The sequence below is a fragment of the Platalea leucorodia genome (assembly GCF_965183815.1).
Source record: "Platalea leucorodia genome assembly, chromosome: 1".
NCBI lineage: Eukaryota > Metazoa > Chordata > Aves > Pelecaniformes > Threskiornithidae > Platalea > Platalea leucorodia.
This window is the reverse complement of record NC_138823.1, coordinates 42,718,849-42,731,064: the sequence shown is the minus strand read 5'-3', so window position 1 is coordinate 42,731,064 and position 12,216 is coordinate 42,718,849. Positions and strand designations below refer to the sequence as shown.

Here is a 12,216-nt window from a genome sequence, read left to right as displayed (position 1 = left end):
TAATGCTGAATTTTAGACCACCTTTCTCAGAAGCTTTTGGTGCTAGAAAATCTCTGAGGCAGAATACTGGACGAAGATGTACCATTCTTCTCATAACTGTGTATAGTTTTAGTGTTATTAAGCCTTTTTCTCAACTAGATGAGACTAGGAACAATTTTTAACAAATAACAAAGCCCAAATTATTCTCCACGTGAAGTAGAGAAGCATCACGCAAAAAGCACTGCCACATGCACATGCCCAAAACCCACTTGGGAACTAGTAACAAAATACGACTTCTGTAATTTGTCAGATTATACTTCTTAGAATTTATCAGACCTTCCAGTATCCATGAGGCACTAATTTTGTAACTGTCCAAACACCCAGATAATTCCAGGTTTGACAGTATTTGAATTTCTACTATCTAAGGAATCAAAGAAAAAAAAAAAAGCCCTCAAACCGTAAGATAAATAAGTTATTCCTGGTTTTAGTATTAAAAAAGAGTAACATCCTTTTTTTCACAATTCACAGTTCATCTTTAAAAATCTGAAAAAATAGCTGCACTTGAAAAAGTTTTAAAACATTATTTGATGTCTAAACAAAAAGGATAACGAATACATTATACAAATACAACCAGTAATCCTCCTCCTAACTTGCATTTCATACTTTTCTTAGAGTGTCCAAGCACAATAAAGGAAAACACCAGTTTCATGGTTATTTTCTTTCAAAATAAGAAAGCAATAATGAGAACACAGTATTGAGAACAGAGTATCTGTCATTGCACCTTGTGTACAGAACAGTGAATGTCGCTTCAATTCCTGAAATTAATCACTTTTAAACCAGAGGAGGGGTCCTAGAAACATCAGTCATAATAATGGTGGAACTGATTAATAGTATTAGAGAGTCATCCTGGGTTTTAAATATTTCTTTAAGGAAACAAAATGAAAAGCGGTTACTTACCCTATGGAAACTGTGATTCTTTAGAAGTGCTGTCCACACAGATCCCAGGTGAGCATGCACTCACATGAACAGGATCAAGGTCTCTGACGACAGTAATGTCCGTCCAGGCTGTGCCTGTGAACCCTCCCGACTGCTACCAGCAGTGGTGTAAGGCAAAGGGCTCCCGAACTGCGCCACGCACATCATCGCAACACCTAACGCGGTCTGCAGCAACGGCAGCTCCCAGCTCTGCTCTTCACTCACGCTGTGGGGCAAGAGCCATTGCATGTGCCACTGCCACCAACGCGCTGCCTTGGGAAGTGGCAACCTCCCTCTTCAGAGGCTGCTGTAGCCCTGCCGCTCCCAAATCTGTGCTCCCGTCTCAGGGTTTTAGATGCTGATGTGAGGGAGCTGGCAAAGTGTGTTGTGGCTGATGAAAGGGAGCAGGGCCATGGGAGAGAAATACGTGGGCAAGAGTTGATGTCCCAGCTGGGAGCACCGTGTGAGGATGGGAAAGCTGAAACACAGACTGGCATCCTGGTTTGGGAAGAAGGAGGATGAACATGTGCAGCCCAAAGAAGCCAGGAGCTGCTGCTGCTCAGGGCGGTAATGGAGCAAACTAAGCTGAGGATGGCCCAGTCTAACCTCTCTCAGGTTTGCCAACAGTAAAGACTTCTTCAGAGCAAAGGACAAGAGATAGCTTGTGGTGCCTCTATGGAGAACGTGCCTGGAACAGCCACAATTACTGTAGTGTAGATAACCATTTTTCTTCTTCTCTGTATCAGGTGACTAAAAAAAGTACTGACAGAGAAAACCTACTGTGTCCGAGCAGTCAGGGATAGCTGGGGGCGCTGAGTTAGAGGAAGCATCAGCAAGAGAGTCAGTATAGCCACTTACTGTGGCTCAGAAGAGCCAAAGTGACAGTCAGACAGCACCTCCACTACAGAGCAGCAGAACAAACTACAAATCTCACAACATCTGCCCCTCAGCCAGGGCTGTTAAAATTGTGCAAATGTCACCAGAGCTCCTGCAGATGAAGGAATCTACCCCCGGGTTAAGACAACCAAAGAAGGAGCACCACTTAGCCTCCTCCTGCTTTTCTTGTGCTGTGGGCTTACACGCCAGCCTCTTACTAGGCAGTTCAGTTTGTGGAGGTGCAGATTTAACCCTCCTTCCTTCAGACACCTCTGCTGGGACAGTTGTTAGAAGGGGCTGAGGGTATAAGTGCCAAAGAGCCTGCACCGCTCCAGGACAGCACGCTGGGACCTGCAGCACTGTAAGGCTCAGCCATCCTTCCTGGATCATCAAGGATCAATCTGCCTACTGCACACTTGCACTGACCTCGGGGTGAGTGGTAGGTCTGACTGACTGTGCAGAAAAATGCTAGACTTTTTACAGCAGAAGACTCATCTCAAAGTAGCTGCAAGTAGCAGAAGGTCTAGCTGCCAACCCGGGACTTCCAGCGGTCCCTCTTACAGAGTATTAGCTTTCAGTAAGGGAGGATCTCAGCTGGAGAAGTTGATCCCATCAATGGAAATAGTCAAGCAGGTAAGAAAAATCCATTGTTGTTGAAGTACTGATGACTTCTGGCATGCCTTTCTCTGTGTTGAATTAAAATCAGTCTTCACCACTGTTTGTGGCAGGCCATCTGATCCGCGTCTTATTTGAACAGCACGTCACTCTAAAGGAGACAGCCAGAGAAACCTGTTCACCTTTGCCCACGTTTAGAAGGAGAATCCTGTCTTTGGTAGGAAGATGCTGATTCTCCCCCATTTGTTCTTGGCTGGATGGAGCCGGAGGGGGAAAGGGGCAACAAAGGGAGGTGATTCTCTGTAGCCCGAGTTCTCCTACATCTGGAAGCTCAAGCTGAGGCTTTGATGCTGAAGGACAAGAAGGAGGGAAAATGGGCATTGCTGGGGTGAAACCATTAACCAGAAGGTGGGTTTGACCAGAGAGCCTGCCTAGGCCAGGAGCAGCTTGTGCCTGCACCTTCACAAAGTGATACTTCATTTAATTTTCTGCCTGTTTTATTGTGCAATTTGGAAGAGATTTGAACAGCAAGCAACATGTATGCACATGTTTCTGCCCTACGCAATGAAGACACCTGGCACGACTGTCTATAAACACGGCACTGCACAGATCTCAAACCCCGGAGCCCTGCCTCCAGCCATCGTGGCCTTTCGTACAGCAGGCACGAGAGGGAGAGCCACCAGGTACGCTACCTGACAGCAGCTGGGAATCGCCCGGGGTTTTACAGCTCCTGTTCTCTCACAAGCTGACAGAGAGATGTGAAAAGACAAAGAGGTCCACGCTGAGGCCCCTGGGGCACGAGATGGCACTGAGAGGTAAGTGAAGCCGCTTGGCCTTTTGCATTTTTGGGCAACAGTTATTGTAAATAACCGGTTCAAAGATGTAGGCACTGGCCCTACCATACAGCAGTGTTTCACATAAGGGGAGCACCTGCACATATGCAAACTAACCACAAAAGAACAGATAGAGGGGTTTTTGTTTTTTTTATACACAAGGCTGTATTTATCTTATCTTGAACTTCAGGACTTCTCCTTACAGCAGGCAGCTGAGTTCAGAGAAATCCTTCTCCATGGATTCAAGCTCTAGCCTACAGTATAGAGGAGTGGCCGAGGGAGCACGGTAGGACAGCAGCGAGAGCACGTACAGGCTGCAGGAAGACCCAACCAAATCCAAGCACGCAGCAGAACTGCCTGTGAAAGCTGCTGCAGGAAAACGGAATGATGTGGGCAAAACAGTGAAAATATCTTACCAGCGATCTTAGGTATAAACATAAGGATGACTTAGAGATAATAACACATAAGACTTTACCCCTTGGGGAAACAGCCTAACATTGAGAACATAATGAATTAACATAAGCACTGAAACTAAAACCAGGCAACCATTGTAGTTGGCTGTTAGTGACAGCACATTACTAATATCTCCTGTGTGCAGAACAATGGTTATGCTGCAAAGAGTATTATATAGAAGGTAAAAACATACAAGAATCAAGATACTTCATCACTTCAAAATTTGAACAAAGTCGTCGTCGGTTTTTTTTGGAAAACATCCACAAAACAGAGAAACTTACTGAAATTGCATAAAGTTGAACAAGGGAAAACCCTGATCCTTTCAAACTAGTGTGAAATATGGGTAGCAAGGGGAACAAATGCACTAAAATGATTAAGCCCATTTTTTTTCTTCTGGGCAGTAAATATACAGATTCCAATAGTAAACACACAGGTTCAACTAGTAAACATTTGTTAAATATACATACCTTTTATTAATTAAGGAAGCATTTGGAGGAAAAAAACACTAGGTTGCTGTGGTACAGTAACCACTATACAAAAATAGGTATTTATATAGATTTGACTATTAGATACAACATGGGTTTTTTCATGATCATAAGACTTCGCAGTTCTTGAAAGCTGTACTACAGTCATAAAATTTGGACAACCAGCTTTTTAATTTTAGAAAATAACTCATTCTTATAATATGCTACACTAGAAAGAGTATTACATAACCTTTTTCAGAATATAGAAGAAAAATTCTATCATGCCTGCCTTTTTTTTTTTTTTTTTTTCTTCTTAGGTTTCTGGAAAAGTAGAACATGAACTTACCAATATTTATTTTATCATGACCTAATAGTCTGTAATTTAAAGAAAAAAAAATCACAATACTATCCAGCATCTCTTTGTGGGCTTTCCATGTTTCAAATTACTTAGGTCCACTTTAAATCTTGAGAGCTCAGTTTTGGTTACTAAATGTTCCAAAGGATTCCTGATTTTATACTAAATTAAAGGAAACAAGAGCTGCCTAGAGTTAACCCATCTGATGATTGTGGTTTTATGGGCTTTTTAAGAATCTCTATGGCACTGCATGGATGTTTTTCTAAAAACTGGAGAGTGATACAAATAACGTTGATACTGTAATTACTGTTAGAACGCTTAAAACCTGCAAAAGTGCTTTCATGTATTTTGGAATCACCTCCCCAGCCCCCCAAGAATGATCTGCATCCATTTTTAAAGTGATGATGCTTCTGTGAAAGCAAATTTTGGTTACTACTTAATCTGCATATAGGACCATGACATTTTTATAATAAAATCAAAAGCAAATCCTGTGTATGTACAAGCAAACACACACATCCTAAAGGTGCCTATGAGATTATACACTAATATGATCAGGAATTAATTGATGTTCATAAGGAACATTATTTTTCTTTGTCCCAAGACATCTTAAAATGAGACTAGGTGTGTGAGCTAGATTAACGGTACATCTAGGTCAGTATTCTGCCTCCAGTAATAGCCAAAAGTACAGTACAGGTCACGAACGTGTGATATTTCTCACTGATACTCTTCTGATCTCCAACTACTTTGATGTCAGGCATTTCATGAACCATATGTGGTTTCTGTAAGTTTAGCAACTTGCAGCAGCACGTCACCCTTCCAAGCAATAGTCCACGCGCCCCCTGGAAACTGTATCAGTTTCTAACATCTACAGCATACTTTTGAAAAGTCATCCCACAGGTCTCTCCGATTTTATGGAGAACCTCTTCCTTTTGAAGGCTCTGAATCTGCCTTCCCTCCTAACTGTGTATGTTCTTGTTTTGAAAGGCAGTGGTTAGTCTGCCTCTTCCTTCCTCTGCAGATCTCCATGACACTGCCCTCGATTCATTCCTTTCCCAGACCAAAGTCCCAGTTTACACAAGTGTTCTTCACATGGAAGCCACCCCACGTAGCTCATCATCCTTGCTGACCTTCTCTAAGCCTCTTCCAGTTCTAATAAATCCCTTCTGAGATGAAGGCTCCAGAAGTGCACACAGCACTCAGGAGGCAACTGGACCATACACTCTTGTAATGACATTCTCAATTTTATTCTGTATTTCTCTCCCCTAACATTTGGGTTGTGCTTCGGCGACCGATGAGCTCATTATCTCACAGAATCACCAATCACAATCCCCAAATCTTACTCCTCAATGGTAATGCTCAGCTCAAACTCATAACCTTATACATAATCAGGATTGTTCTGCCTGGTGCTCCTCAGTTATCCTCGTTTATCTACACTGAATTTCATCACCCATTTTGTTGCACAGTCCTCAGCACTTTAATGCCCTTCTACTGTTCTCCACAGCTGGCTCTCTTCATAGCAAACTTGCTCACCAAATTGCTCATCCCCTTACTGATACCATTTACAAATGTGACGAACAGCACAGATCTCTCTGGAACGTAACTGGGACCCTCCTTTAATTGAGAATTGACCTTCTATTTCCACCCTTTGATCCTACCTTTTAATCTGTCATTACTTGTGCAAAGACCTTCCCTCTTACATTATGGCTCCTAAGTTTCCTTAAAAAGCCTTTTTGATAAAGTTCACTTTGATTTTTGAACCAGAACATCTTTAATTCTTGCTGATGCCTCCAAAGAACTCCAACTCCCTAAGACAGGACTCGCTTACAAATGCTGCTTTGACTTTTCCCACATAATCATACCTACCCAGGTGGCCACCAATTCTATGTTTTATTATAGCACCTACCAAAATTGCCTGGTACAGATTTCAGATTTGCCTGGTGCAGGCCTGCCTGGCCCAGACCACCCCTGAAACCATGATCTTACACACTTAACATTTCAGAAGATTTTGCTCAGCTGGAACACTTTAGGATGTACCATTTAAACAACATAATTAGGTTGCAGAGCACAACTAGATAGGATAGGAAGTTACAAGTTTTACTTTTTGAGACAGTGATCTAACTTGAATCGTAATGCAAGATGTTTTTAACAGTTTCGGTACTCGGCCAAGTAAAAGGGTTTCTGGTGCTCTGGTCTGCTAGGTGGAAATCACAATGACACCAGTGAACTCAAGATAAACTCCACTCGTATATATCACCACACAACATAACCCTGTGCAGCTAGTGACCTCTGCTCAGTCAGAGAGAGACGGTCTGAACTGGAACAGCACAGAAAAAAGCAGCCACCAGTCACTCCACTCTGCTGTGCTCCTCATTTAAGCTGAAAAAGTAAAACTTACCAAAAAGCTCAGTAATTTCACTCGAAGGTCTGCTAGGCAGACAGCACAAAGGGACCGCCAGAAGGCAGGGACAGGTTTTAAATAGCAAAGTCTGTAAAATAAGCACGGACTAGAAGTCAGAAAACATGGGACTACAATAATCCAACCAGTGATTCATCGTTTGGGCTTGGAGAAATCCTCTACCCTACCACAATTTCTGTCTGCTACTAAAAAAAAAAAAGAAAAAAAAAAAAAGGAATATACTTACCCATCTTGCTAACACAAGCTCAAATAAGAGGGGCAAGGTGGTGGGAAGAAGTCTTTGAAAACTTGCAATACCACATAGAAGCTGAAGTGACTGCAACAGGACAAGACCCTTCACAGGAGATTTAGATTTGCCTCATGAGGTTAGGTTAGATGGTTGGGAAGCACACATTTGGGACAAAATGACAACTCGTGACGGACAGGAATGAAGTGACTGAAAGAAAGGGTAGTCTCCCCAGTACATATGCTGCATCCCGGGCGTAGGTGGTAACTCTACACAGCTGTCCAAAGAACGTAGCAGGAGCCCGGTCCTGCCCTGAATCACGCTGCCTGAATAACACTGCCTGGGGGCAAAAACTGTGACAGGGTTTAGCATTGCTTCTTTCGTAACCTTAGATTTTCATATGATTTATTGAAGCCATTCCAATTAAAACACTGATCCTGGTTGCCCCGTCTCCTCTGCCTCTTATCCCAGCCCCCAAAAGAAAGGCAACAAGTAAGAAAGAGTGCCCAGTTTCCAAGCAGCCACTAATCTTCCGATACACTCTGCAGTCGTGGAACTGCTGTGCTATCTGAAAAGAAAATACTTCATAGGTTATTGTAACTTTACATTAAATAAAAAGTGTCATCTTAAGTCATGATGGCCTTTGCTACTACTGCTACAACTGTGATGCTGGATGATTGTATCAATGACCTTATGAGTTAAAACACAAAAGCCTTAGGAAAGGATAACTAAAGATGCAGAGTACTTAGGGTAATACCAAAGCAAATCCCTCTTCAAAGCTGTCATCAGCGAGCCTTCCAGAACCTGCGCAGCGCAGACACTGCACGTACTTCTGACTCTGTTCATACATACCAGCTTTGTCTATGCAATAATGTTAGCATACACCTAATCAGCTTACTCTGATTACAGTGACTTCACAGAGTGTTTGCGTGCCATTTTGCTATGAGAACATCCTTGTTAACGAGGTAAGTATGTAGCTCTGCATTTGTTCCCATCTCCCATTTGGCATGTTAAGCGGTTCATTTACAGTGCTCTGCTTCAGTTTGTCATGCAACGCATTTTGGGATGCACATCTTAAGAATTCTGAGATGTGATGCCAGATTAATGAACAATTAAAAGCAGTCATGCATGATTTAGAGCTACACGACTGAACACAGCAGAGGGAGATGAAGCCAGGCCGTTAGTATCCAGAACAGTCACCTGGAGCACAGTTTTTTGGATTCAGGTGAGTGGCAGCAATGACTAGTTTCAGGCAGCAAAGGCAGAACCTGCCAGAACTCCACACAGATTTTGCCCTGGAGTTGCACCGACAGAAAACCAGGCTCCTGGGAGCTCCTGTCAGCCTGATGAAATGTCACAATGATGCAGTCACCAAACAAATTTACCATTAAATCACAAGGTAATCAGCTTGTTATTGGCAGGGCAACCAAGTCAGAAAGGCTGACAGTAGCATGAGGAGGTTTCTCTACGTCTGTCAATGCACAGGAGGTCACAGATAGCTTTGAAGGGATAGGGTTCCCTACTTGCACAGAAGTGGTGAGACGCATACCTGTTGCCCTGCTCTACCCCAGATCCACCTCCCAGACACACAGGCTTAAGACTTTATCAACGCAGTGGCATATTCCTTCACAGTCCTGCTGGACACAGTTTATCACAGTAGGCGTTCACCAATACTAATAATGGGTGGTCTACGATGAAAGACCTGTGTCCTGCAAGGTAATTTTTGTTCTCCACAGTTCAAGACACCAGGGCATTTAAGAGCTCTCCTCCTTTTTTTAAAATAACTTAGTGGACTCTGCTTCCCTGATTTCCAAGCCTACATTAAGTGATGGGAGAAAAACACATGCAAGACTTTGCCTTGAACAGCTGCAGACTGCCAGTGGGGCAGGCTTCCAGAAAGGTGGAAGGAAGATGGAGACAAAAAAGATGGAGTAAAAACAGTCTTATGACTGTATGGTATGCATCAATGTTTTGTGCACATTATGGGAAAAAATCCTGGAGGGCAGAAGGGAACATGAAATGGAGATGCTTTTGTGAGTCCTGGAGAACGTATTCCTCTAAGTGCTCTCCAACAAGACGCTTGAGCTCCTTTCACGCTGTGGGAAAGGAGCTGTAGGCTAGCAAAAAATTTGCAATCAAAGGTATGTTTTAGTTTAATTTTATTTTTAAAAAGTTGTGAAGAGTTGAGTTTTACAATAGTCACGTGTTCAATTATTTTTCAGACAGGTGTTTAGAAAATGGATTTATTTACTGATTTAGCTGATGGTGCTTTTTCAATGAAAAAATAATGACCGTAAAAACAAAGTAGGTTGTGCAAGGAGTGCTCTTCTAGATGATGTACACAAGATCCTGAATACTGTCAGGCAACATTTCTAATTAGCTCAACTGACATAGTGGTCTCAATATGGAACATCTTCTATGTTTTACAGGGTGTTGGAGATAATGTGCTTGACCAGTGTTTTGTTACAACTGTTTATGTTTAGCACCTTTGTATTGCCTGTTTCTTGACCCCTTCCAGAACGGCATAATCCATTTCAATCTTCTGGCAGTTCTCCAGGAAACCCTCCTTTCACCACTCTGCCTTTGCAACCTCCTGCTGAGCTGAGCTGACAATTTCAAGGTTCAGATCCACCTTTCGTTTATCTTCTGAAATCTGATGGCTATCTTTTAGCTAATAATTCCCCTCTTCATATGGGCTGCAGCTTTTTTATGTGCTAAGAGAAATCAGAAAAAATAAAGATGTTACTCGTCACCCCACTTATTACAAATTCTAGTTTAATACTGCTAACTAGTTTCTTCTCTCATGATCACATTCAATTTCTTTTCCCCCAGCTTTTCTTTTCACCGTGTTCCCTTCAAAACTGCAAGATGCCTTCCAAATTACTTCCACATACTACATATGCTGTTGTAGGTTTTTCTGGGACATACGTAATGGGGTAAGTTGTTTGCTATTGTTTCAAAACTTGAAATGGTCAGACACTGTTGGATAGGCATGAGTACAAAGGGTTCTGCCTTTGGTTTTTTTTTTTAAAGAAAAAAACAGTAGGCATTACATTTGTAACAGCACACATGTGCAACTAGCTGTCCTCATGCTGAAGGATATTACTCCCTTGCAAATTCCTGGGGGACTTAAGGGCTTCGTTTATAAAGACAACAGGCAAACTGCGATAATACGCTGCAAGGCTACCTATCGACAAGTTTCATCCAGAAGTGCTGGAGGAGCATTTCCTTAAAGAAAAAAAGAAAAAAAAAAAAGAGGGGGAAAAAAAAGGAAAGAAAAAAAAAAAAAAGGAAAAATCCCAACACCTCTTTTACCTGCAATGTTTGTGTCAAACCTCCCTCCCACACACTCTTTTCATTCTTATAAATTACTGTAAAATACACTGCAAAAACAAGCAAATTCTGCCACAGTTGTTACATATACACAAGCTCACTCTACTAAATAAAAGTTTTAGAACAGCAAAGCAGTTCAAAATTCCTTGTGTACTTCACCCTCAGCAAAGATTGCGCACACTAATGAAACTCCGTGACAGCACAGCTTTATATTTGAGACTGCATTAAGATTTATAAACACTCTGAGCATGACTAAGGTCTGGAGCAGGGGGGCAGCATAACCAAAGCTGGGGAAGGCTGTGATTAGCGAGGAGGAAATGAGAGGAGATCAAATCAGCTGAGAAAGGAGGCATAAAAGTGCAACTCGTGCCTGGGACTTGGCACAGCAAAGAAATATACCGTTAAAGCTTTAAAGTGAGACTGATGAGAGGGTGCCGTTTTGGGGAGGGGAGCAAGAGTAAAAGAAATAAGAGGCAATATGAAAAATGCAAAGGCATCAAAAAGTGTGTTCAAGAGCCTCTGTGTTTGTGGAGTCAGGTACTGGAGAAAGCCCTGAGTCAGCAGCAGGGATGCAACAGATGACACTGACTGGGAGGAAGGCAAACCAACGCGTGTTAAACTGAAGGACACATCGCATGGGCAGGGGTACAGGCAGCAGCAGGAGGATACACAGGGTCCCCTATAACACCATCCTTCCTCTCCATCTGCGCATCCCCGTGAACACGCCGTTCCCTCCAGCCTTCCAGCTCTTTCCCCTTGCACCCATGTGAGGAGCTGAGCTCCAGGGAGCGTGGAGGTGAGCCGTGCCGTGGCTCCGGCTCAGCTGGGACAGGCGTGCTCCTTGCTGTGTCTAGTTGGGCTGGGCTGCTTCGTGCCTTCCCCGCAGCCCCAGGGCTCCCCAAGGCAGGCAGGGAGCGGGCAGCGTGCTCCCTAGCGACATCGGCACCGAGAGCAGGGCCACCTCTCTCCTAGAGATCCCCAGGCTTCCCAAACAGGGCAAGGTAGCTACAGGACAGAGCTGCAAAGACCTGGGCAGTAAGGATAACTTGATGCCACTCCTCATGGGATGGATCTCTTACAGAGAGGGTAGAGAGCGCAGAGAACAAGGGGAAGGAAAAGACATGGAGGTACAAGGGAGCTGACACAGTAAAGTTTCTGAGAAGTCCTTCAGTACAGCAGGACTGGTAACTAGGCAAGGGTAGCTGAGTGAAGACTGAACAGAATTTGCTGGATTTGACATGCAAAATTTCAGGGTGGCGGATACCAACAGTAAAGGTTGTTACTCTGGGTGAGACGGTAAGAGAAATTAAGAGATGTAGGGATAGTAGCTGGAGTGCAGAAGTTCAGAGGTGGCCAGCGAGTGTCAGTGCATCTGGGTGGCCGAGGAGCCCACAGCAAATAAATATAACAAGAGTCTGATCTAAGTTTGAGAACGGATAAATTAAATGGCAAGGGGAAGGCTGCTACCTGAGCCAGAGAGTTCCGCTCCAGAAAAAAGTAGTTTAAACCCTCCTGTGAAGTTATTGTGCAACTGGGCATGCAATACTTACTGGATCATCTTCCTCCTCCAGCCTCTGCAGGATCCTGTAGCTGTTTCTTGGGTATTGTTCACGTCTGATGAGTCACAGTGCTTGCAGCAGGCCCAGGCCCAGCTGGACACTACGGCATAGGTGAGGCTACTGACCTTTATT

General features: G+C 43.4%; 1 protein-coding gene across 5 annotated transcripts in view; it reads right to left on the bottom strand.

Moving 5' to 3' along the window:
* Positions 1–12,216, bottom strand: part of PLAG1 (PLAG1 zinc finger) — a 55,253-nt gene that overhangs the window by 15,586 nt on the left and 27,451 nt on the right. Inside the window, exon 2 of one of the 5 annotated variants that reach the window (XM_082325767.1) lies at positions 6,946–7,036. The exons of 3 other annotated variants lie outside the window; for them this stretch is intronic. The gene's annotated coding sequence lies outside the window, so the exon portion shown is untranslated. Of the gene's footprint in view, positions 1–936; positions 2,769–6,945; positions 7,037–12,216 lie in introns of those variants that run through there. One more of the 5 variants, XM_082325768.1, reaches the window with a different exon arrangement.